The 6,000-nt window shown below is 46.5% G+C and overlaps 1 protein-coding gene across 1 annotated transcript in view; it reads right to left on the reverse strand.

Annotated features, from left to right (window-relative positions):
- The window catches only part of scn4ab (sodium channel, voltage-gated, type IV, alpha, b), a 42,264-nt gene extending 36,580 nt beyond the window's left edge, over positions 1 to 5,684 (reverse strand). Inside the window, exon 1 of the mRNA XM_055223497.1 lies at positions 5,506 to 5,684. The gene's annotated coding sequence lies outside the window, so the exon portion shown is untranslated. The remainder of the gene's footprint in view (positions 1 to 5,505) is intronic.
- Between the last annotated feature and the right edge of the window lie 316 nt (positions 5,685 to 6,000).

Below are 6,000 nucleotides of genomic sequence, written 5' to 3' on the forward strand. Positions count from 1 at the left end.
TTTAAGTCAAAGAGAGAAGGGTCAGGGTTAGGGTCAGGGTTAGGGTCAGGGTTAGGGTCAGGGTTAGGGTCAGGGTTAGGGTCAGGGGGCCTGGTGTGACTCTCTTACACCTCAGATTGGTATGAACAGCTCTGAAGTCCAAACGTCTGTACAATCCCTGTGTGAGGAAGCTGTGGTCAATCAGGATTCTGACCCTTCTCATGTTCTATTTTCAGAATATGAACTGTTTTACTTCTGGACAGCACTACAGAGCCAGATACAAGTGTGATCGCTGCAGGCTGTGCATGATCCCACTGCAGTCTCCCTCTTCAATCAACAAACAAACAAACAGGAAAAGAAACAAACAAGAAAACAAACAAACAAGAAAACAAACAAACAAGAAAACAAACAAGAAAACATCAAGCAAATAAATAAAAAACAAACAAGCAAACAAACAAAAAAACAAGAAAAAAAGCAAAAAAGAAAACAAACAAATGAGAAAAAAACAAGAAAACAAACAAGAAAATTAAAGCTGCAAGCGGCATCGAATGGCCCTCACGGGCCGTGCTTCACAGTCGGCCGACCCGGCACTCCCGTTGAAGCGCCACTTGCCTCTGTTTTATTGCGGCTTTGGGCTGCATTTTGCACCAAACAAGTCAAAACACATTGGAAGCGCTGATGCAGAAAATGCAAAAACATGGCTTTTTCCAGGCATCGCCATGGCAACACTGTGCAAAATAAAAACTTGGCCCCCCAGACTTTTTTGACAGAGACAACCTGAAGAATCACTGTGCCAAATTTGGTGTTTGTCATTGAAGGTAATAAGTCGTTATAAGACTTTGAAATGTACAAAAAGTAGGAAATTTTCACATTAGGTTAACATAGGCTGTTTTGCGCATCGCCATGGAAACCCAGTGAAAAATATGACATGTTCCCTTTGACTTATTTGATCAGGATGACATGAAGAGTCATTGCACAAATTTTCACAATATTCCATGAAACTAATATTTTTCTGATGAATGAGAAAATGTGTGAGCATTTCCATTAGGACAGTGGTTCTCAAATAGTGGGCGGTGAGATACCGGGGGGCGCGTATGACTCTGCGTATGACACTGTAGTACTGTAGTACTGTACTGTAGTACTGTACTGTAGTACTGTACACACACAGCAAAGAGCAGGAGAGAGCGAACAGATTGTGACACAGGGCAGTGAACAAGAAACACTTTTGCTAAAGAGACACTATGGAAAACATTTTAACAGGGATGAAAAGAAAGAAGGAGAGAGACGGAGGTAAAGTCACATGAAAAATAAGACGAGGAGGAGTCTGATGAAGAGTATGGAGCACTGGGCTTCACCGTGACTCCAGTGGGACACGAGGACAGACCGGTGTCTGCTGTGGACAGTGGACAGTGTGAAGACAAATAAGTTGAGACGCCTCATTACACTTCAGTCAAATGATGAGACGCCGTTATGAAAGACTGGGATGAGTTAAAGTTTACATAAAAGCCCATAACGAAGGTCAAACTGTGAAACTCTGAATGTGTTTGTGTGTGAGTGTGTGCATGTGTGCACGTGCATGTGTGTGTGATTGTGCATGTGAGTGTGCACGTGTGCACTTGTGGTCGTCATGGCAGCAGCTGTTGTCTTTCTCTGGTTTCACTTTCAAAGACGCAAAAGTTTCCTGCTCCTCATTCACTTTTACTGAGTCACACAACCCTCCCTCCTACCTCCTATGTCCTAACTCCTCCCTCCTACCTCCTATGTCCTAACTCCTCCCTCCTACCTCCTATGTCCTAACTCCTCCCTCCTACCTCCTATGTCCTAACTCCTCCCTCCTACCTCCTATGTCCTAACTCCTCCCTCCTACCTCCTATGTCCTAACTCCTACCTCCTATGTCCTAACTCCTACCTCCTATGTCCTAACTCCTCCCTCCTACCTCCTATGTCCTAACTCCTCCCTCCTACCTCCTATATCCTAACTCCTACCTCCTATGTCCTAACTCCTACCTCCTATGTCCTAACTCCTACCTCCTATGTCCTAACTCCTAACTCCTACCCCCTATGTCCTAACTCCTAACTCCTACCCCCTATGTCCTAACTCCTCCCTCCTACCTCCTATGCCCTAACTCCTAACTCCTACCCCCTATGTCCTAACTCCTCCCTCCTACCTCCTATGTCCTAACTCCTCCCTCCTACCTCCTATGTCCTAACTCCTCCCTCCTACCTCCTATGTCCTAACTCCTAACTCCTACCTCCTATGTCCTAACTCCTCCCTCCTACCTCCTATGTCCTAACTCCTCCCTCCTACCTCCTATGTCCTAACTCCTCTCTCCTACCTCCTATGTCCTAACTCCTCCCTCCTACCTCCTATATCCTAACTCCTCCCTCCTACCTCCTATGTCCTAACTCCTCCCTCCTACCTCCTATGTCCTAACTCCTACCTCCTATGTCCTAACTCCTACCTCCTATATCCTAACTCCTACCTCCTATGTCCTAACTCCTCCCTCCTACCTCCTATGTCCTAACTCCTCCCTCCTACCTCCTATGTCCTAACTCCTACCTCCTATGTCCTAACTCCTCCCTCCTATGTCCTAACTCCTAACTCCTACCTCCTATGTCCTAACTCCTCCCTCCTACCTCCTATGTCCTAACTCCTCCCTCCTACCTCCTATGTCCTAACTCCTCTCTCCTAGTTCCTATGTCCTAATTCATACCTCCTAGCTCCTATCTTCCTAGCTTTTTATGATAATAATAATAATAGTTATTATTATTATTATTATTATTATTATTATTGTTGTTGTTGTTGTTGTTATATTTGCATTGCATTTTTCAATATTGTATCATATTTTTATCATATTATTATATTTTCATCTTATTTATTACATTTTTAGTCTTTAGTTATTAGTTCTATTATTTTACATTTAAAATGTTACAGTCAAACTCTGAGCCATAAAATAAATAAAATCTCTCACTCTCTCTCTCTCCTTCCCCCTCCCTCTCTTTCTCTCTCTTCCCCTGCCTCTCTCTCTCTATCCCTTTCCTTATCTTTCCCTTGTTCTTTCCTCTTTCTCTCCATCTCTCCCTCTTTCTCTCTCTCTCTCTTTGTCTCCCTCCCCCTCTCCTTCTCTTTACCTCCATTTTTCCCTTTTTCTTTCTCTCTAATGACGTTGCTGTAAAAACAGATCAGATCTCAGTTTATCACAAACTGACTCACTTAACCCATCAAAGGAAGGGCATCTGACACACAGGAGGACGGGAGGGCATCTGACACACAGGAGGACGGGAGGGCATCTGACACACAGGAGGACGGGAGGGCATCTGACACACAGGAGGACGGGAGGGCATCTGACACACAGGAGGACGGGAGGGCATCTGACACACAGGAGGACGGGAGGGCATCTGACACACAGGAGGACGGGAGGGCATCTGACACACAGGAGGACGGGAGGGCATCTGACACACAGGAGGACGGGAGGGCATCTGTGTGTATTTATGTTCTCATTCCTGTCTGTCAGCTGCTGCTCAGTCGTGGCCCTTGACCTCTGACCTCTGAACTCTGCAGGTGTTTCAACAAGTGTCAGCCAAGACTGCACATCCAAACCAGACTAAACCAGACTAAACCAGGACTAAACTAGGACTAAACCAGGACTAAACCAGGACTAAATCAGGATTAAACTAGGACTAAACCAGGACTAAACCAGGACTAAACTGGGACTAAACCGGGACTAAACCGGGACTAAACCGGGACTAAACTAGGACTAAACCGGGACTAAACCGGGACTAAACCGGGACTAAGCCGGGACTAAACCGGGACTAAACCAGAACTAAACCAGGATTAAACTAGGACTAAACTGGGACTAAACCAGGACTAAAGTAGGACTACACCAGGACTAAACCAGGACTAAACCAGAACTAAACCAGGATTAAACTAGGACTAAACTGGGACTAAACCAGGACTAAACTAGGACTAAAACGGGACTAAACCGGGACAAAACAGGACTAAACCGGGACTAAACCAGGACTAAACCAGGACTAAACTAGGACTAAACTGGGACTAAAGTGGGACTAAACCGGGATTAAACCGGGACTAAACTAGGACTAAACCAGGACTAAACTGGGACTAAACCAGGACTAAACTAGGACTAAACCGGGACTAAACTAGGACTAAACGGGGACTAAACCAGGACTAAACTAGGACTAAACCAGGACTAAACCGGGATTAAACTGGGACTAAACCAGGACTAAACCAGGACTAAATCAGGACTAAACTAGGACTAAACAGCACCAGGGTATAGACTAAATCAGAGCTGATGGACTCTGGACTTTGAATCATCCAAATGGTCACTTCCCGTTTGGAACACGGCGAGTAGCAGGATGTGGATTTGAACAAGACTCAGACCCAGAGTCAGACCCAGACTCAGACCCAGACTCAGACCCAGAGTCAAGACCTAGATTCAGACCCAGGTGCAAACTCAGACCCAGACCGGTCTGGACCAAAGGCTCTGGTGAAAGTGGATCTGACACTGGATCCTCTGGGAGCTCTTCCCACACAGATCACTGTGGTCTAAAAACAGGACCAGGCTCATGTGAACCTGGTCCATCAGATAGACCAGGACTGAACCAGGACTGAACCAAGACTGAACCAAGACTGAACCAGGACTGAACCAGGACTGAACCAAGACTGAACCAGGACTGAACCAGGACTGAACCAAGACTGAACCAGGACTGAACCAGGACTGAACCAAGACTGAACCAGGACTGAACCAGGACTGAACCAAGACTGAACCAGGACTGAACCAGGACTGAACCAAGACTGAACCAGGACTGAACCAGGACTGAACCAAGACTGAACCAAGACTGAACCAGGACTGAACCAGGACTGAACCAGGGCTGAACCAAGACTGAACCAAGACTGAACCAGGACTGAACCAGGACTGAACCAGGGCTGAACCAGGACTGAACCAGGACTGAACCAGGACTGAACCAGGACTGAACCAAGACTGAACCAGGACTGAACCAAGACTGAACCAAGACTGAACCAGGACTAAACCAGGACTGAACCAGGACTGAACCAGGACTGAACCAAGACTGAACCAGGACTAAACCAGGACTGAACCAGGACTGAACCAGGACTAAACCAGGACTGAACCAGGACTAAACCAAGACTGAACCACAACTGAACCAAGACGAACCGGGACTAGACTGGGACTGAAATGGGGCTGAACCAGGACCTCAGATCTTTAGTGTCCGTACTGGGATGTTTCTTGTGTTCATTCATAAAAGCCTGAGGTGCAGGTGTGTGGCTCGTGGGCACAGCGGCACTAGTATAGTATTTCGATAAAAGGATTAATCAGGTTTAGGCTTCATTTATTTATAATAAAACAGTTTAATGGACCTGAGCTCGAGGTTGGACCTGAGACTTTGTCAAAATGAATTCAAAGGTTGACTTTATTTCATCGACACAGAGCCATAAACCAAAGATAGAAAACCACTCGGCCACATTCAACTATTCAATCTGACACTTACTGCCTCCTAGCTCCTTGTCTCCTTTCCTATATCCTTCAGGTGAGGATCCTCTTCACGCACTGGGTCAAAGTTCAAACCATAAACACAACTGGACTGAGGCCAGGCTGCGTCCTGTTTCCTCGTCTGCGCCCTTGTCTCCTCAGAGGTGTCTCCTCATCTGGTTACAGATGTCTCCTTGTCTGCTCTCTCCTTGTCCCCTCTATGCTCGTCTCCTCACAGGTGTCTCGTCTCTACTTGTCTCCTCCCTCCTTGTCTCCTCTTTCCTTGTCTCTCTCTTCAAAGGTGTCTCCTCTCTCCTGGTCTCCTTACAGGTGTCTCCTCTCTCCTGGTCTCCTTACAGGTGTCTCCTCTCTCCTGGTCTCCTTACAGATGTCTCCTCTCTGCTGGTCTCCTCACATATGTCTCCTCTCTCCTAGTGTCCTTGTCTCCTCTCTCCTGGTCTCCTTGTCTCCTCTCTCCTGGTCTCCTTGTCTCCTCTCTCCTGGTCTCCTTACA

The sequence above is a fragment of the Periophthalmus magnuspinnatus genome, chromosome 8 (genome assembly GCF_009829125.3).
Source record: "Periophthalmus magnuspinnatus isolate fPerMag1 chromosome 8, fPerMag1.2.pri, whole genome shotgun sequence".
Classification (NCBI taxonomy): domain Eukaryota; kingdom Metazoa; phylum Chordata; class Actinopteri; order Gobiiformes; family Gobiidae; genus Periophthalmus; species Periophthalmus magnuspinnatus.